This window comes from Microcaecilia unicolor, chromosome 8 (assembly GCF_901765095.1).
Source record: "Microcaecilia unicolor chromosome 8, aMicUni1.1, whole genome shotgun sequence".
Classification (NCBI taxonomy): Eukaryota; Metazoa; Chordata; class Amphibia; order Gymnophiona; family Siphonopidae; genus Microcaecilia; species Microcaecilia unicolor.
Genome location: NC_044038.1, coordinates 200,983,779 through 201,005,484, shown reverse-complemented (window position 1 = coordinate 201,005,484; position 21,706 = coordinate 200,983,779).

Sequence of the window (21,706 nt, the reverse complement as noted above, 5' to 3'; positions counted from 1 at the left end):
GGACTGTCCTATCTTGGGTGGGCCACTAGATGGCACTGTTCCCATAGAAATGGGGGAAATGCTCAGAATGAGTCACTAGAGGGAGCCAGTAGGAGAATGTCGAGATGGAGGTTGCTAGGACCAGGGAGAGTCTTGGTGGGGGGGGGGGGGGGGGGGGGGGAACAGGTGGAAATTGTTATGGGCTGGGTCCTGCATGGAATTAGGGGGAAGACCCTAAAGGGGTGGATAAGCTAATCAGCCACCTTATACCTACCTGAGTTTTGAAAGGGAAGAGAAGAAAGAGGAGCTGGAGTCATGGCAGCTGGAGGAAGAAGATCCCCTTGAAGGTACTGGCTGGACTCTGTGGACTTTTGGTGGGCTGTGTGTAGCTAGAGCTATGTATTAAGAACAAGGAACTAGCAGCCAGGGGGCTGGAGGACAGAGCTGTACCCTCAGAGTGAGGGAAGAACATCCTTTTCAGGCCAGAGGGGCTGTTAGAACTGGGCCCAGGTGTCTGTGTGTGAGGGCTCAGTGGGAAGACCTGTTAAAGTGTTTAAGCTGGAAGAAGTGTGCCCAGGGGGCTAGAATAAAGAGCTGCCTGATGAATATGCTGTTGTTGAGAACTGTCTAATCTACATCTAATTTGCACATTAAGAACAAGGTCACCCTGAGTGAACAAGGGACCTAGGATCCTGAAGGTTGGTGTGTTCAGGGTGCTGAGAAGAAACCAGCCAGAGTCCTGCTCAGGAGCCACAGGCCAGTGAGGCCTGCTGGAGAGCGGGAGGAGAAGCCTCGTCTTCACAATATATAAAACTATAAAACAATAAAATGTTCTTACCGGTTTAAGGGTACACATTGTATCTTCCAGAACTCCAACAGTGAACATATTAACTTGGAGCATGCCATCCTGAAAGAGATCAGCATATGTTTTTGGAGAACTTAAATCTTTATTAAGCAGTATATTGAGTACAGAGCAGGGGCGTAGCCACGGGTGGACCTGGACGGGCCCAGGCCCAGCCACTTTCCCTCCAGACCCACCCATCCAACATCCCCTTGCCCGGGGTTTAAATCTTTTTTACCTCCATTGAAGCGGCCGCGTCACTGAAAGCCCTGCCCATCAAGCCTTCCCTTCATGAGTTCGTTCCCTCAGAGACCAGCCTTCTGACGTCATTTCCTCTTTCCGTGAGGGTGGGACTCTTGAGTGAACGAACTCATGAAAGGAAGGCTTGATGGGCAGGGCTTTCAATGATGCGGCCACTTTGACGGGGGTAAAAAAGATTTAAACCACGCAGGACACTGTGGCAGGAAGAGAAAGGGGGATATTGGGGGGAGACGAGGGTGGCCAGGTGGATATGAATGGGAGGGGAGGATGGGGGTGAAGGAGAATCACTGGACATGGATGGGAGCGGGAGGGGAAGGCAGGGGAGAGAGGAGAATCGCTGGGTATGGATTGACGGAGGGGGGCAGGGGAGAGGAGAGTTGCTGGACATATGTGGATGGAGGGGGGAGGGGAGTTGCTGGACATGGGTGGATGGAGGGTAGGGCAGGGCAGGGAAAGAGGAGAATTGTTGGACATGGATGGAGGGGAGGGAAGGGTATGACAGGAAGTAGATGCACATGGATGGAGGGGAGAGAGAAGAAATTCTGGACATGGATGGAGGGAAGGGAAGACAGAGGAAGGAGATGCACATGGATGGAGGGGAAGGGAGAGAGAAGAAATGCTGGATATGGATGGAGGGGTGGGAAGAGAGAGGATGTGAGATGAACGTGAATGGAGGGAAGAGAGGAGAAATGCTGGACATGAATGGAGGGGGGAGAGGAAAAATGCTGGACATGGATGGAGGAGAGGGAAGAGAGAGAGGAAGGAGATGAGATGAAGGAAAAGGAAGAGAGGCGAAAAACTGCTCATGGATGGAGAAAATAGGCAGAAGCTGGATCCACTGGACAGTCAAGTCTGCGGAGGACCCAGCTTTAACTTATGGATGTAGGGCAAGAAATGAAGAAGAAATGAGGAAAGTAAAGAAATAAATGAAAAGGAAACCCTGGAAACGGAGTTAAGAGGCCACATAACAGCAGAATCAGATACTGGGCCAGCATAATCAGAAAAACAAAGTCACCAGACAACAAAGGTAGAAAAAATCATTTTATTTTCATTATAGTGTTTGCAATATGTCCACTTTGAGAATCAGGTGCTCAACATTAAAAGTTTATATTTATTTACTTATTTATGGCATTTTTATCCTACATTAAGCATGAATTAGATTGGAACCTGGGATCATTTAATTTTTTTTTCCTGGAGAGAGTAATGCATTGCCCCCCCCCCCTCCAAGGCCAGGCTCTCTCCCCAGCTATAGCCAGCTCTGCAATTTTGAGGGGAGGCGCAGAGGTGGACGGAGGGGGGGGGGGGGGGGGCGCAGAGGTGGGGACGGGGAGAGAGCCCGTTGATAAACATTTACCAGCACACCACTGTCTAGTGCCCACTCATCCAACCTGTTGGCCCACCCAAAAATTGCCTTCTGCTTATGCCATTGGTACAGAGAATCTAACGTAACGTAACAGTCTCCCAAGAGACTGAAATAGTCATTGATGTCAGGAATACACTGGAGATGTAGTGATATCTCTTGCCTGTGTATTGATTATTTATGTTTCAGTGTGTATGGTGTGTGAGGCGCTAGATGGAGGAGGGGGTGGGTGGTGGATTACTAATGTTACCACTACTACTTATCATTTCTACAGCACTACTAGGCATATGCAGCGCTGTACAGTGGACATAAAGAGAAAGTCCCTGCTCGACAGAGCTTATAATCTAACTAGCACAGACATTGTGTTCAATTCTGGTCGCCACATCTCAAAAAGATATAGAGGGGCATAATCGAATGCGAACGCCTATGTGTAAGAACGTCCATCTCCGAGAACGGGTCCGTGAAGGGGCGGGCCGAACCGTATTTTCGAAAAAGATGGACGTCTATCTTTTTTTTTTTTAATACGGTTTCTGCCAGGCCAAAAGCCTTGGATGTAGTCGTTTTTTGAGCTGGGTGATTTCGTTTTTTAGCGATAATCGAAACCGAAGCTCCCCAGCTCACAAACGACCACATCCAAGGCTTTGGGTCATGGGAGGGGCCAGGATTCGTTGTGCACTGGTCCCCCTCACATGCCAGGACACCAACCGGGCACCCTAGGGGGGCACTTTTAAAAAATAGGAAAAAACCTTAAATTACCTCCCAGGTGCATAGCTCCCTTCCCTTGGGTGCTGAGCCCCCCAAATCCCCCCAAAAACCCACTCCCCACAACTCTACACCATTACCATAGCACTTAATGGTGACGGGGGGCACCTACATGTGGGTACAGTGGGTTTTGGGGGGGGTAGAGGGCTCCCATTTACCACCACAAGTGTAACAGGGGTCCACCTGGGTGAAGTCCACTGCACCCACTATCAACTGCTCCAGGGACCTGCATACTGCTGTGATGGAGCTGGGGATGACATTTGAGGCTGGCATACAGGCTGGGAAAAAAGTATGTAAAGTTCGTTTTTTTTTGGTGGGAGGGGGTTAGTGACCACTGGGGGAGTCAGGGGAGGTCATCCCCGATTCCCTCTGGTGGTCATCTGGTCATTTAGGGCACTTTTTTGGACCTGTTTGTGAAAAAAAAGGGTCCAACAAAAGTGTCCTAAATTCTCGCTAAAAACGCCTTTATTTTTTCGATTATCGGCCGAGGGCGTTCATCTCTCCTCGGCCGATAACCACGCCCCAGTCCCACCTCCACCACGCCTCCGACATGCCCCCATCAACTTTATTCGTTCCCGCGATGGATTGCAGTTGGAAACGCCCAAAATCGGCTTCCGATTATACCGATTTGGGCGCCTGCGCGAGAAAGACGTCCATGTCCCGATTAAGGTCGGAATATAGGTGTTTTTCTCTTTCGATTATAAGGTGGATAGTGGAATTAGAAAAGGTACAGAGAAGGGCGACGAAAATTATAAATTGGATGGGACGACTTCCCTATGAGGAAAGGCTGAAGCAACTTGGACTCTTCAGCTTGGAGAAAAGATGGCTGAGGGGAGATATGATAGAGGTCTATAAAATAAAGAGTGGAGTGGAACGGGTAGATATGAATTGCTTGTTTAGTCTTTGCAAAAATACTAGGACTAGGGGGCACACAATGAAACTACATACTAGTAAACTTAAAATGAATAGGAGAAAATGTTTCTTCACTCAACGTGTAATTAAACTCTGGAATTTGTTGCCTGAGAATGTGTTAAAGATGGCTAGCTTAGCAGGGTTTAAAAAAGGTTTGGATGGCTTTCTAAAGGAAAAGTCCATAGACTATTATTAAAATGGACTTGGGGAAAATCCACTGCTTATTTCTAGGATAATCAAAAAAATATAACAAAAAATGGCAACCCTCCACCACTTATAATTTGAACCATACACAACAAACTGTCAATGGAGCAGCTCACACTTATTTATGTTTTAATGAGGGGATGTCTCATACTGTCACACAGGCACTTCTTTTTTGTGCTTCCTTAAAGCCTCAGCTTTAGTGACTCAGCACACAACCCATACACAACGCACCTAACCAAAAGACCAAAACGTGGAATGGACAACCCTTCACCCACGGAAACAACCAACAGAAAGGACAGAAGGGACACAACAAACTCAAAAACCAAGATGACAGACAACTGATAAAAATCAACACATCCCCAAACCCAGCCGAGCCTTACCGAACAATACAAATAGGTTATGTAAATGCCAGATCTGCAGTTAACAAAACCACAACAATAATCGACTGGATCACAACAGATAATCTCGATGTTCTACTTATAAGTGAAACCTGGATTCATGACCTCAAAAATCCCATAATCCTAGAACTATGCCCGCCAGGATACAAGATCTCCCACTGGACAAGGAACGGAAAAAGAGGAGGAGGCATAGCCATAATATACAGATCCCAATTCACCGTCACTACAACAGCCGAATCCATGCTCCCCCTACTCGAAATTGCCTCAGTCAGAGTCACCCACCCAACCCTACAAGACCACCTAAACCTTATCCTGTTCTACAGACCACCAGGCAACTGGCAAGAGTGCCAAACACACTTCATGGATTTCATATCGAACACTTGTGTTTCTTCCCAAAACCTCCTCATCGCAGGCGACATCAACCTCCACCTCGAAGATGCCAACCTAACAAACGTATGTGAATGCAAAGACTTCCTCCAACTATGGGAACTCCAATGGCCAAACACAAACCCCACCCACATTAAAGGACACAAACTAAACTTAATTACATACAAATTCTCACATGAACTAAGTATCAAAATAAAAGATACAAAATGGACAAGCATACCATGGTCTGACCACTACAAAGCGAACCTCTCTTTTCACTGGCGAACAAAACATTCAAAACATAAACAAGAACAAACAACATACACCACGAGAGGCAGAATAGACTCACTGATGTTCTGGCAACAAATCTACAACAACGAATGGACAGCACAAACAGATTCAATCCAATTTCTCCATGACTGGGACAACAGATGCAGAATCATATTAGACAGCATAGCACCACTCCAAACCAGAACCTCACATAGAAAAAAGTCAATACCATGGTTTACTAAAGAACTAGAAGAACTAAAGACACAAGTCAGAAGACTTGAACGTGCATGGAACAAGAAAAAAGACGACTCTACACTTAACGCATGGAAGCAACTACAGAGAAAATACAAATACATTATCAGACAGACTAAAAGATCATATTATAAAACTAAAATCGGTCCAGGCTACAAGGAAACACAAACTCTTCCAACTCGTAAACAATCTACTAAATACCACACCGGTTACCTCTAATAACATAGATACCCCATCAGCAAACAACCTGGCTAACTACTTCAAAGAGAAAATCATAAAGCTACGAACCACTATACCCAGCAACACAATTGATTATGCAAATCTCCTAGAATGCCGAGACCCAATACATGGAGAATATCCAGCAGACCGATCATGGACCAACTTTGACGCACTATTGATCGGAAATGTCTCCCAATCACTCAAAAGATACGCCAAATCGCACTGCGGTTTAGAATCTGTCCCAGTAACCTGATAAGACATGCCCCCCCAACAATTTATAACAGACCTCACGAGACACTTGAACTACATGCTACAAAATGGTCTTTTCCCAAAGGATAAAGGAAATATTCTACTCACTCCAATACCTAAAGATGCAAAGAAAAGTACAAATGACCTAACCAACTACCGCCCAGTAGCATCTATCCCTCTAATAACCAAACTAATGGAAGGTGCAGTGACGAAACAACTCAATAACCACCTAAATAAACACTCAATCTTGCATGTACAGAGATACATATGATGCTACTAGCCTAATACACTTGTTTCAATTCATATTTTTCTATTTTTAATAATATTTATATTTAGGTCAGTATTCTGTTTTTGGCATCTCTGACTGCGCTGTTTTTTCAAATCAAGGTGATCATTTTTACATGTAAGTCACTTTCATCTTTTTCACTTTATTATTTTTAATGGCTTATTTTTCAGTCATATATGTTTTTTCTTTTGTAGTTTACTTCAGCACACTCAATATATATTCATTACACTTGACAGTACAAGGATTGTTGTGTAGGTGGGTGTCTTTTGCCTTAAACTTCTATTATGCTAATGTTTTGTAATAATGATATATTAGCTATGGTTTCTCTTTTGCATTATATTATATTTTATATGCTTTCTATATGTTTTCAGTCCAGTACAGATGTCTATTATTTTATTTTAATATCATAGCTTTTTGTTTGGGATATTGGTGTTATATTACAATATATTTTATCTCTCATGGATTTTATATTAATGTTATTTCATATTTTATGTTGAAATCTCTGCATATGTACACATACATGTTTATATGTGATTGTTTGATAATATTATTTTAAATCAGATGCATATGTATATGACAAACAATATACATGTATATGTCTGTTTTATTTACATAATTTCATTATCTCTTTTGTAGCCCCTGAAGCAGCCCTATTGGGCGAAACACGGCCTGTGTCGGGCTGTTTATGTGTATATATATATATATATATATTTTTTTTTAAATTGGTTCTTAACAATAAATTACGTTTGTCTTTTAACGATCTGCTCTGTTCATTTTCCGTCTTGGAGTTTGCAGACCGTCTGCCTTTGTGCTTTCTTGGACCCATCTCAGAAATGACCAAATCCAAGCCATTTGGTCATGGGAGGAGCCAGCATTCGTAGTGCACTGGTCCCCCTGACATGCCAAGACACCAACCGGGCACCCTAGGGGGCACTGCAGTGGACTTCAGAAATTGCTCCCAGGTACATAGCTCCCTTACCTTCAGCCAGATGCACTAACTGAACGGAAAAAGCCCTTCCCTTACCGATCTCGTAGCGATTCGGAAAGAAACGGGCATGCATGAAGGAAATCGCATGCAAATGAGCTGCTCGCTGTTAGCTCATTTGCGCACGATTTCCTTCCTAAGGAGGGGAAGCCAGTGCAGAGCAGCCAGGCATTATATGTGGCTGCTCTGCGTGTGTCAAGATGGTTTCATATATGCAGACAAGCTGTGCGTATAATAGCCGTCTACAACCTTAGAAAAACACAAGTCCAGGTGAAAATGTCCAAGTGCTCGTCAGGGACGTCTTTTATTTTTATTTTTTTAGAGTATGGGTGAAGGACGTCCTTTGCTATGTCTCCGTCCCTGTGACGGGCAGTTGAGGACGTCCAAAATGTGGATGTTTTTGTGAGAAGGATGTCCATGCCTTTGCTATGCCTCTGACACCCCCTTTATTTATTTATTTATTTATTTATTTGGATCACAAGTAGCAGCAGTGGGATTTGAATTGGCCACCTCTGTATTGCAAGACCAGTGCTCTAACCACTAGGCCACTCTTCCACTCCACTCCCTTGAAATTTGGCCATCCTTGTCGGGGAGGGGGGGGGGCAGTTCAGGACGTCCAAAATGTTTGAAAGAAGGACGTCCATGCCTTCGCTATGCCTCCGCTGACACACACACACCTCCCCTCCCAGGGACCTGCATACTGCTGCGATAGACTTGAGTATGACATTTCAGGTTGGCAAAAAAAGTTTTTAAAATTGTTTTTTTGAGGGTGGGAGGGGGTTAGTGACCACTGGAGGAGTCAGGGGAGGTCATCCCCGATTCCCTCCGGTGGTCATCTGGTCAGTTCGGGTACCTTTTTGAGGCTTGGTCGTAAGAAAAAATGGACCAAGTAAAGTCAGTCAAGTGCTAGTCAGGGACGCCCTTCTTTTTTCCATTATCACTCGAAGTCGCCCATCTGTTAGGCATGCCTCAGTCCCGCCTTCGCTACGCCTCTGACACGCCCCTGGAAAATTTGGTCTTCCCCACGATGGGAAGCAGTTGGGGACGCCCAAAATCAGCTTTCGATTATGCCGATTTGGGCGACCCTGAGATAAGGACGCCCATCTCCCGATTTGTGTCAAAAGATGGGTGCCCTTCTCTTTTCAAAATAAGCCTGATGGTAAGGTGCCACCTTCTTCTTGTAAATAAAATTGCATCACATTTAAGGTGATTTCCTAACTGAAATCTGTAGCCTCTGCTCTGATGGGGAAAGCGCAGAGGATGTTAGGAGATTTGCTCCAGTGTGTAAGGACCCTCTGCTTTGTGCCAGGAAAATCTGTTGCCCTCAGTGTCACCTAAATATCTGTCTAGAGCTTCTGAGAGTCAATGTGTTTTATCATTGGGATTTGATACAGCTGTGACAGTTGATCTTAGCTCCATTTCATTCTATAGTAAGTTGCAAGTTTTCCAGTTGTTGTTCTCAATTAATGATTTGGAAGTTAAAAAGTGAGCTTGTCTTCATATTCCAGAGGTGAATCGAGGTTCATCTATCTGTACAGATTCAAGTGCAGAGAGAACAGGAGAGGTGGACTTGATGATAACTGATTGAGTGCTAGACGTATGAAGCTATAGATGAGTGGGTGGTTTTGCTGATTACCGATGTTGGTGCGTTGTAGGTGTGATCCAGTAAACAATCGGGGCAGGGTGTTGATGATTCCTGATGTTGTGGCATTAGGGGTGTGTGATGCTGTAGATGGGGAGGTGGGGGTTGATGATTTATGCATGGTGGAGGGGGTGTTACTGATTACTGTTGTGGTACAATCTTCTGTGATTGAGCAGTAGCTTTCAATATTATTATTATTATTTTGCTAATTTTGAAAAGATATAGATTATTTTTATAGCATTATATCACCTTTATCAAACATTTATCCAAGATGACTCAGATGGAAAAACACATGGCTGTGAACTATTAACAAATCTGAAAGAGCTGCAAGTCTTACCAATGTTACTTGAAGTGATTCTGCGACTGGATAACAAGTGTTACCGAGATCTGCACCGATGTTTTTCTAAGAAACAATTTCATGTGTGTTAACACAGGGAAGTAAATTTGCTTCAAAGTTTAATCCAAAACCAGACAATATACTTCTGACTCACTGTTACACTAAGACCCCAGTGATGCCATAGGAAGCCACATCTGAAATGGAGTGGCTCCTTTTGATTTTGTTTCTATTTTTCAACGATGGCCCTCTTTAATTTCTCCCTCATAATGCCTAACTTTTCTAAGCTTTAGAAGATTAAAGTGGATTTTAATGGGCATTAAAAGTGAAACTAGAGAGCAAGAAAGTTATCGTCTGTTAAAAGGGCACTTCTATAACCAGGTGCCTGCATTCACCTGTCCCTTGCACTCATTAAGTTACAGGTCTAGGACGTGTAAATGTAAGGTGCCGATACCAGGTTACACTGGGATTCTATAGTGCAATCTGGGCACCCACATTATGCATCATGCATCTGTACAGCACCTAAATGGAGATACCCAGTTATAAAAGTGCTCCCCAGCTGCTAAATTAAACACCTAAGAAGGAAATTTCAATTATGGGGTGAGGAATGGGTAGGGACCGTTTCTTACATTTAATACAGGTGTCACTAACTTCCATTAACTGCTAAGGAGACAGAACATTCAACTAGACCTCCAGAGGTGCATCAGCAAAAATAAGGCAGAGGCCCACACAACCAAAGAAGGAAGTAGCAGGGCAGAAGATCTGGCAGTGGAAAGGTGGAGAAAATGCTGAGGGTTTCCCTGGAGAAAGCATGTGAGAAAAGTTCACATGAACCCCTTCCATCCCACCCCCTCAAATTCTCACCAATCTCAGCGTGATCAGAACTTTAAAATTTCCAGTGTTACTGATGGTGCTCAATCAGTGATTAGTTATAGTAATAGAGTGACTAGTAAGTGACCTTACGCTGCTCCTGTCCTCTGTGGAATCCACTGGAACCTGAGCAGCAAATGTGAGTGTTACACAAGGATGAGGAAAAGCATAGGAACCCAGCAACTGAGCAAAAGCATATGTGAGTTGTGGTTTGCCCAATGTCAAATAAATAAAAGAGGTGAGACTGTGTTGGGAAAATGTCAGGGATTCCCAAAGCTGTTTCTCAGCTGTGAATGATACAGATCTGGTGCGGGGGGTAACGGTGCGAGGGCCGCTTGATAATAGTGATCATAATATGATCAGTTTTGATATTGGCATTGAAGTTGTTACAAGAAGTGATTTATCTTGGGGGAAAGAGCTCTAGAGCACTCACTAATATTTATCATTTTTAATATATATATATATATATATTTATTTTAAATTCTCCACCAGTTGCCGATTAAAGCAACAAGATCTACAGTTACACTGAATGAAAGGAATTAAATATATTTATTGGATTGCATTAACCTGCATTACCAGGTTTAAGAAAGAACAGACTATGTATATATTTAGCTTCAAAAGGGTTTATTAAGTTACAATATGATTAATGCAATCATATAAATAAGGTTATAAGCGAGAGATAGTTCTTTTAAGAGGATCTTAGAACAGAGAATTTGTGCATAAAATAGAACAAAGTAACAGGCTTAAATCTTAAGGTTATAGTTTAACTTACAGAGAGTCTTTGTTACAGGGCATGCTGTGGTCCAGCTGATTGATGAGCACATGGTCAGCAGAGACGACAAAATGAGAAAAACGGTGAAAAAAAGACTGAAAGGTGCAGCTCGCAGGGTAAAAAAACTTGCATCAGGCATTGATGCTGTTTAAAAACACCATCCTGGAGGTACAGGACAAATATATTCCGCGCATTAGAAAAAGGGGAAAAAAGACCAAACATCAGCCGGCGTGGCTAAACAGTAAGGTAAAGGAAGTCATTAGAACCAAAAAAACAATCATTCAGAAAGTGGAGAAGAGAACCAACAAAGTAACAAGATAAAACACAGGGAATGTCAAACCAAATGCAAAGGGGAGATAAGGAGAGCAAAAAAGGACTTTGAAAAAAAGTTTGCATTAGAAGCGAAAATGCATAGTAAAAATTTTTTTAGATACATTAAAAGCAGGAAGCTGGCTAAAGAATCGGTTGGGCCGCTGGACGAAAATGGTGTTAAAGGGGTGATCAGGGAAGACCGAGCCGTAGCGGAGAAATTAAATGAATTCTTTGCTTCGGTCTTCACCGAGGAGGATTTGGGAGGGACACTGGTGCCGGAAAACATATTTGAAGCGGGTGAGTTGGAGAAACTAAATGAATTCTCTGTAAACTTGGAGGATGTAATGGGTCAGTTCTGCAAACTGAAGAGTAGTAAATACTACTACTACTACTAAACATTTATAGAGTGCTACTAGGGTTACGCAGCGCTGTACAAATTAACAAGGAAGGACGGTCCCTGCTCAAAGGAGCTTACAATCTAAAGGACGAAATGTCAAGTTGGGGTAGACTAGCTTTCCTGAATAGAGGTGGTTAGGTGCCGAAGGCGACATTGAAGAGGTGGGCTTTGAGCAATGATTTGAAGATGGGCAGGGAGGGGGCCTGGCGTATGGGCTCAGGGAGCCTGTTCCATGCATGGGGTGAGGCGAGGCAGAAAGGGTGGAGCCTGGAGTTGGCGGTGGTGGAGAAGGGTACTGAAAGGAGGGATTTGTCTTGAGAGTGGAGGTTACGGGTAAATCACCAAGACCTGATGGTATTCATCCCAGAGTATTAATAGAACTTAAAAATGAACTTGTAGAGCTACTGTTAGTAATATGCAATCTATCCCTAAAATCGAGTGTGGTACCGGAAGACTGGAGGGTAGCTAATGTTACGCCGATTTTTAAAAAGGGTTCCAGAGGAGATCCGGGAAATTATAGACCGGTGAGTCTGACGTGGGTACCGGGCAAAATGGTAGAGGCTATTATCAAGAATAAAATTACAAAGCACGTACAAAAACATGGGCTGATGAGACAAAGTCAGCACGGATTTAGTGAAGGGAAGTCTTGCCTCACCAATCTACTGCATTTTTTTGAGGGGGTGAACAAACATGTGGACAATGGGGAGCTGGTGGATATTGTGTATCTGGATTTTCAAAAGGCGTTTGACAAAGTGCCTCATGAAAGACTCCTAAGGAAACTGGAGATTCATGGGATCGGAGGTAGGGTATTACTATGGATTAAGATCTGGTTGAAAGATAGGAAGCAAAGAGTAGGGTTGAATGGTCAGTATTCTCAGTGGAGAAGGGTAGTTAGTGGGGTCCCACAGGGGTCTGTGTTGGGACCGCTGCTTTTTAACATATTTATAAATGACCTAGAGATGGGAGTAACTAGTGAGGTAATTAAATTCGCAGATGACACAAAATTATTCAAGGTCATCAAGTCGCAGGAGGAGTGTGAAAGATTACAGGAGGACCTTGCGAGACTGGGGGATTGGGCGTTCAAGGGGCAGATGAAGTTCAATGTTGACAAGTGCAAAGTGATGCATGTGGGTAAGAGGAACCCGAATTACAGCTATGTCATGCAAGGTTCCGCGTTAGGAGTTACGGACCTAGAAAGGGATCTGGGAGTCATCGCAGATAACACGTTAAAAACGTCTGCCCAGTGTGCTGCCGCGGCTAAGAAAGCACACAGAATGTTGAGTATTATTAGGAAAGGGATGGAAAACAAACACGAGGATGTTATAATGCCGTTGTATCGCTCCATGGTGCGACCGCACCTCGAGTATTGTGTCCAATTCTGGTCGCCGCATCTCAAAAAAGATATAAAGGAATTAGAAAAGGTGCAGAGAAGGGCGACGAAAATGATAAAGGGAATGGAACGACTTCCCTATGAGGAAAGGCTGAGAAGGTGAGGGCTCTTCAGCTTGGAGAAAAGGCGGCTGAGGGATGATATGATAGAAGTCTACAAGATAATGAGCGGAGTAGAGTGGACAGATGTGAAGCGTTTGTTTACACTTTCAAACAACAACAAAACCAGGGGACACAAGATGAAGCTAGAATATGGTAGATTTAAAACAAATAGGAGAAAGTTTTTCTTTACTCAGCGTGTAGTTAGACTCCGGAGAATGTAGTGACAGTAGGGCCTTACGGAATTTAAAGGGGGTTTGGACAGATTCCTGAGGGAAAAGTCCATTGAACATTATTAATTTTTTTTTTTTTTTTGGGGGGGGGGGGGGGGTTGCCGGGTTCTTGAAGCCTGGATTGGCTGCTGTCGGAGACAGGATGTTGGGCTTGATGGACCCTTGGTCTTTTCCCAGTATGGCGGTGCTTATGTACTTATACTGAGCACCAGCACCCCTCAGGAATTCTCAGGACCAGCAAAGAGAAAAGACCCATGAAAGAATCGAATGTGCTACCAGATAGTAAACACAGACACAGAACATAAAAAACAAGACTTACCAATGAATTTATTCCAAGGGGTTTTAGAAGTTCATCACCAGTGCAGGCAGCATCAATCTAAAAAGTTTCATAATTACTGCATTTTAGATCACTGAACAGATTGGAACGATTCAAAACTGTCTTACAATGTGTAGGATTTCAGACTTCAGGCAGGTTATTTTGAATATAATGTTTGTGGGGTTGTTTACCTGTGTGGTGGTAAACCCTGATTAGAAGTGTAATCTCCATGAAGAAAAAGGCTAAATATTGCATAATCTATTTTCAGAATAATTTTCAAAAGCTCCTCTGTGGGACTGCAAGATTTTATTAAATTGTGCATGTGATTTGCAGGTAAACTGACACTGTAACTTTACCCAGACTGAACAGTGCTAATGCCATAGACGCAGTTTTGGAGGCGATTCCATTTACTTGCTTATTTTTGAACATTCAGTTGCATATGCATCGATTAATAGGGAAAAGTTGTGCATACCAAGGTGCATCAATTCACTGGGTAATTTTCAGAGCAGAAATATGCACGTACTTTCGTTTTGAAAAGTTGATGCAGCCCCCATAGTAAAAGGTATGCATGGACTTTAGAAGCATGTGAATACTGACAGAAAAACCCCTTCAGAGGTTCTCTGGTTTGTACTCTGGGCTGTTCTTAAGCTGATCTCTGGAACGTTCCAGCCACTCGCAGTGTGAGGAGAGACATCATGTTTGTGACCCATAGAAATGATCAAATGGTCTAAGCCTGAAACTCATTCTGATGGTGTTCTTGTTATTTAATTTTAGTAAGAAACATTTTGATTATCAGAAGCCAACAGATCTTGAACATGTCTCAACATAAGAACAGAGAACACATCAGTTTTACCAGAAACTGCTTGAGTGCATCACAGACAGCATCTCTGGCACCTGGGACCCCTTTCTAAATGAGATTAAGGAGAGTTAATACAGAGTAAGACTCAGTAGAACAGGTTTAATAACCTAAAAATAATTAGTAACATTAAATTCAAGCAATACTTTGACAGGCACTAAAGGTGGATTCTGGTTGGTTGCATAATGCTGTGTCAGAAATCAGGGATCTCTGGATGTTTCAAGGGTAAAATATTCTTTGCTCTTCCCATAATGAAAAGCAGCAGAGCCAGGGAAGTGACCCGATATGTCTCCTGTATATAAAGCTGTTTGGTCCCCAGTACCTTCCCCCGAGTCCCAGACTGAGCCGTCTCTATTGCTATGCACAGCACCATTCCCGAGGTATCAGGGTCTCTTCAGTTTGGATTAACTCTCTCAACGGTTTCTTTGAGGTGAAGCAATATCACAATAAGATAAATTAATACAATTGCATTGAACCTATTGTAGTGCCTATGCTATCATGATTGAATTAAATAAATGTGTAAAATAAAATAAGATGAAGAATAGCATTCAGAATATTTATGAAATATTTGTTCCATAGCCACATTGTCCCTCTTAAATTCTGAATTGAGTATCCTATTCTAAAAACAGTTCATAAACGCAGTCTTTACCCTGTCATGACAGATAGCACCGAATAGGTCTGCTGTGCTCTGAAACATCTTGCTCTGGTCTGGACCCTAGAAAGAGAGTTTTAGAACAGTGAGTCTGGAGCAGAAAGTTAAGGCTTGTTGGCAAAGGAACTGAGAGCATAAATAGAGAATGCTATGAGCACCCTTTGAGTATTGCACGAAATTCTGCTTGCTGTATCTCACAAAAAATATAGAAGACCTAAAAAAGATACATGGGTCAATTCTCGGCAGCAGTGTCCAGTGTTTATTTATTTATTTATTTTTAAGACCAGATATTCCAGACTGGTTCCCAGATACCCCTAGTTCTGTAACGTCTGATATAGAACAGCAGTAAAATGGCAATGACGTGTGTAAATGTGCTTAGGCACTATTCTAGAACTTAGCGTATAACTTGCAAGGGAGCAATAATGTGAGGGGGCAAGGGCAGGGCATGAAGTTCTGACCATTCCAGCACACGCTATGTAGAATAATGTCAGTTGCATGTACAAGGTACCATATTTACACCTGCTGTAGACCAGGGGCAAGTGGCCGCGCCAAAATGTAGGCACACTTTTACCGACTTAAACTAGTATTCTATAACAGAAATTAATTTAGTGTCTAACTTTTACAGCCTTTATAGAATTAGCCAGATAGAGTGATCATCAGCTCTGCTATCTGCACACAGACAATACTGAGTCCACTATCCTGATATTGAACAGGATAAAGTTAGAACAAACTGCTGGGAATGTCCAGGCTCCATCCAGGCGCTAGCCTGCCACCCCACTTCTGAGATGACCCAATTGCAGAGAGGGCAGTAGTATCTACGTGACAAAGATGAGAGTCAAGCTGTGTTACTAAAGATTGTGTAATTTCACTTTAAGATGTCATTTTTAATCTGTTTTAACAGGTTGGAGTGGAGAGTAGAGGAGTAACCAAGTGTTTAGTGCAGCAGACTTTGACTCTGGGAAACTGGATTTGATTCCCACTGCAGCTGCTTCTGACTCTGGGCAAGTCACTTAACCCTCCATTGCCCCAGGTATCAAGTCCTATTAACAAGATTCCATGCACAGTCTCAAAGAGTAGCAACATTCCATGTAGAACCCCAAAGAATAGCAAGACTTTGATCCTGGGGAACTGGGTTCCAGTCCCACTGTGACTCTGGGGAAGTCACTTAACCTTCCATTGCCCCGGGTACGAATATGTACCTGTCACGATTGTGACTATATTCCCTGTTGGACTGGCTTTGGGGTTGCTCCAGCCAAGCTAAGTCTACTTGTAAATCCTGAAGCCCGGGTGAAAATCCTGAAATCCATTCCAGTCCGGTCGAGTCCATTCCGGGATCCTGTTCCAGCCAAGCTGTGCTCTGCTGTTGTGTTGCTAAGCCCCACCCTGCTGGTGACCTCACCTGTAGTGCCTTTTATTAAGCACCTGAGAATTTTCAGGCTTTGCCTTTGCGTCATCATAGGTCAGTTGGTGTGCTCTCTGTCTGTGTAACACAAATAGAGAGGGTAATACAGTGTACACAGAAAGTATATGAACAAAAAAAGCAACACTGGGCCTTCAAGACTGGGACAAATAAAGTTCTTTATTAATGTCTGTTTGCTTAGTGGTGTTTGGTTATATTCCTTTACTTGTAGTTCTTGTTCTGTCTCCCTGTGCTGGCTGCTGCCAGTGTGTGTGTAATTAGCCCTCACCATACTGCACCTGGGATTGTTCTCTCTGGTTGCAGTACTCGGTGGTGAGCCTGTTTTGTTTCTCTGTGTCTTTGTGGCTGCCTGGTGTTCAGCCTTTGGATAGTGCTCTGGTATTAGGTTATAGTTGTAGTTTTGTATTCTGCCTTGTCTGTCTTATTCTGTGTTTCTGGTTCCTGTAGATAGAATGTATTTGGATACAGGCAGCAGATGATGTTTTGTATATTCCTGAGAATCTAGCATGTGATGTTTTTGTTCTTTCCTGAGAAAGTAGCAGAATAGCAGGTGATGTTTGTACATTCCTGAGCAGGTTCACGAGCTGTTCATGTAGAGTTGTTCTTGTAAGCAATGCATGATCATGGTTGTGTAAGCAAAATGTAACCAATAGTAATGATAATACATGTAATATCCATGAATATTCATAGAGTATATAAGAAGGGGATTGACTCCCAAATAAAGAGTTTTTTTGCCCAGACACACGAGAGGAGAGTTATTTTGCAACATCTGGTGATCCCCGACGTGATCGGTGAAAACGTGACGTACTTACTACGACTGGAACAGTCAGCGCGCCATTCCTTCTACGGAACACTGTAAGTATGGGGGGAAATTTAACATCATCACATAAACAACATGCACAGGAGCTATATACTATAACGCAAAGATATGGTTCCTCCCGAAATCCAATAACTCTTAAAGATATAGAGCGTTTAATTGAGGAAATAGTTTGTCAATGTCCCTGGTATCCAGAGAAGGGATCATTCGATCCTCAAACATGGGAAAAGATAGGGCAGCAGTTTCGTTTAGAGCCTAGAGTTTCGACTCCTATATTATTGACTTGGAGAGAGATATATTCTACTATAGTAATTCTCTCTTCTGGATTGACAGGCATTACTAACGAAAATATATCCAACAAATTGCCAGGCAAGACCTGGTCTCTTTTACCTCCCGCGACTCTTGGACCTACACCTTCTCCTCCTTCTTGTCGGCTGGCCACCGATATGGGAAGGGAAGAGCAAAACAAAACTCCTGACTTTACTACTACTACCCCTAATAAACCAATTGAAAATATCCAAAACAACAACGCTAATGATAGCGTTATTATTACCAAAACACCAAAGAGCGTAGAACGACCTAGTTTAATTCAATTAGGTATACAGCAAGCACGAAAAAATGGTGAATTCATTTGGAACGATGATCTATGGGATAATTCGGAACCTAATCCTAATTTATACCCAGTTACTAGAACTACAACAATAGAGGCAGGGAACGAAACACATCATGCAGAATGGACTGCTCTACCTTATCAAGTTTTGAGAGAATTACGTAGAGCTATCGTAGAATCAGGTTTAAAAAGTTCATTTGTTCAAGGCATGATAGAAGGGATTAGTAACGGTTACTTAATGACTCCAAAAGATTGGAAAGACCTTTTCCGTATGCTGTTAACTCCTGCGCAATATGTAGTGTGGGATAATGAATATAAGCAAGCAGCACAACTTATCACTGGGACTAATTTGGTGCCTGATCAAATTTATGGATCGGGACCATTTTCAACCCTTGATATGCAAATTCAACAAAACGATACCTGTTTTCAAGCCATAGGCACTTGTATCTTGCGAGCATTTAAAAGAACACCAGAAGGGAATAAACCAACAAAATCTTTTGCATCAATTAAACAGGGTGCAACCGAATCTTACCTTCAATTTGTTAATCGATTGCAGGAAGCTGTAACTAGGCAAATTGATAATCTTGATGCGCAAACAGAGTTATTGATTAAATTAGCCCAAGAAAATGCAAATTCAGATTGCAAAAAGGCATTGCAGACTGTAGCTCATCGCCCAGGAATTACTTTAGCAGATTTATTGAGCGCATGTGCAGATGTGGGGACTCATGGTTATTCTATGAATTTGTTAGCAGGAGCTATACAAAAAGGTAATAAGCCACAGGGGACGTGTTTTAATTGTAAGAAACCAGGACATTTTCGAGCTCAGTGTAGAGCCCCAGGAGGGGGTGCCAACTTTGCAAAAGGACCTTCTCGACCTTCTCGAAAATGTCCTCGATGTCAAAAAGGATATCATTGGGCCAATCAATGTCGCTCTAATCCAATTAATTCCACACCGCCACCCCCAAAAAACTTTGCTCCGGGTTAACTCCTAACCTCGGTCCAAAGGGAGTGCAAGGGTCTTTTGCTCATAGTACTACTGCTACACAAGGTAGTGCAGGAATTGACCTTATTGCAGCGGAATGTAAAACTGCCATCTTACCTCATGAAGTTTTGGTATATAATACTACCTTTAAAGGACCCATTCCAGCGGCTACTGTAGGTTTAGTATTACCTCGCTCCTCTGCATCGAAGGCAGGTATTCATGTTATCCCTGGAGTTATTGATGCTGATTACACAGGCATTGTTAAAATTCAAGTATGGTCCTCATCACCTTTAACAATTTCTCCCGGGGACTCGTGGGCACAATTAATTATTTTACCATATTTTACAGCACCTATTCCTTCTACTGTCTCTCGTACAGGGGGCTTTGGATCTACGCGACAGGTAAGTGCAGTTTTAAAACCGGTTTCTAATGCACGACCCACTGCTCAATTTTTATTGCAACAAAAGCCCTTTGTTGGTATATTAGATACCGGGGCGGATGTTTCTGTCATAGCTTATAAACAATGGCCTGTGGAATGGCCCATTGAAGATACTTCACATGTGACAGGAATAGGGGGAACTCAGTCAGCCTCCCAAAGTTCTCAATGGTTATCTATTACATATCCTAACGATACCAAGGTTCTAGGACATATTAAGCCCTGTATTTTACAAGTACCCTTTAATTTATGGGGTCGTGACCTTTTGGAACAATTAGATGCATCATTGATCCTACCTGATTAACAGTTCATAAATATGTCTTTTTCTCTTCCTTTGGAATGGAAAACTGACAAACCTGTTTGGGTAGAGCAGTGGCCGATTACCAGAGAAAAACTGTTGATTTTACATCAATTGGTGGAAGAACAATTACAATTAAATCACATTGAGCCTACCAATTCTCCATATAATACTCCGGTATTTGTGATCAAGAAAAAATCCGGAAAATGGAGATTTTTACATGACCTACGAGCTATTAATGCGATTTTAGAACCAATGGGCCCGTTACAATGTGGTATTCCAAATCCTAATTTGATTCCTTATGATTATCAATTAGCTATTATAGATCTGAAGGATTGTTTTTTTTCAATTCCTCTCCAGGAAAAAGATTATAAATACTTTGCTTTTACTGTACCTGTTTACAATAATGCACACCCTACTACTAGGTATTGTTGGAAAGTTTTGCCCCAGGGAATGTTAAATTCACCCACTATTTGTCAATACTATGTTCATCAAGCCTTGCAACCATTTCGTGCCTATTTCCCTCAACTTTTGGTATATCATTATATGGATGATATACTAATTGCAGGGATAACTCTTCCCCCTTCTTGGAAATCTACTTTAATTTCTATCTTGGCCTCCTCAGGATTAACAATTGCCTCAGAGAAGGTTCAAGAAAAGGAACCCTATTTATATCTAGGTTTCCGTATGACTAAAGCTGCAGCCCAACCTGTCGCTCCTCATCTCAATTTACAGTCTCCCACGACATTACATCAATTACAAGAGATTTTAGGAAATCTCAATTGGTTACGTCCCTACTTGAAACTTCCTACAGAATTTTTACAACCCCTGTTTCTCGCATTAAAAGGTCATAAAACACCTGCTGAATTAATTACACTCACTGCATCGCAACAAACAATTCTGTCACAATTGGATCAAATCTTACAAACAAAATGGACAGATAGACGAGATGCATTTGCCCTTTTTTGTTTTTGCGTTCTCAAAGACCCCACCCACCGACAACCGTTTGGTGTCTTATATCAAGATACAACTCCTCCGAAATTGATAGAATGGGTCTATTTACAGAATACTCTCCATTCTACTATTACACAATGGCCCCAGCAACTAGCCTTGCTGATTACTAAAGCTCGAGAGCGAGCAACATTCATGACTGGTTTCGACATTCTTAAACTCATCATTCCTCATTCTTTGTGGCAGTGGGAAAAAATGATTCAGTTCTCCGACGACTTGCAATTTATTTTAGCCACTTATGTTGGTATTATAGATTGCCACTATCCTAAAGACCCTCGCATACAGGGCACATCCATTTTGCCAATCACTCTTCATGATCCCATTTCTTTACGTCCACTCCCTACTGCTCTCACCGTCTTTACAGATGGTAGTCCCACTCGTGGGGTGGTTACTTGGTACAATCTGAACAAATGGCACGTCAAATTTACCTCTCCACAAACCTCTGCTCAACGTTCAGAGCTTGCTGCCATCATCCTGGCTCTTTCTTTATTTTCAGATCAACCACTGAATCTTATTGTTGACAGTCAATATTGTGCTAATCTTGTCCGTCGCATGCCCGACAGTTATGTATCATTCAAAATGGATGCCTCTTTTTATGCTTTACTGTTAACCCTCCAAGGTTACTTGGAGAATCGCCTTTCTTCTCTCTTTATAGGTCATATCCGCAGTCATCAACCTTTTCCTGGTGGTCTGTCTGAAGGGAATGCTCGAGCGGATCGCCATCTTCATTTTTCTCCACAGCACACTGCAGTCATGAACTTCATCATCAAAATGCACCTAGCCTAGCTCGCCAGTTTCAAATTTCTTTAGAAGAAGCTAGAGCTATTATCAAAAATTGTCCACAATGTTCCTTTTCAGCTCCTACTACCTTTTTTCCTGGAGTTAATCCTCGTGGTCTGGAAGTTAATAGCCTCTG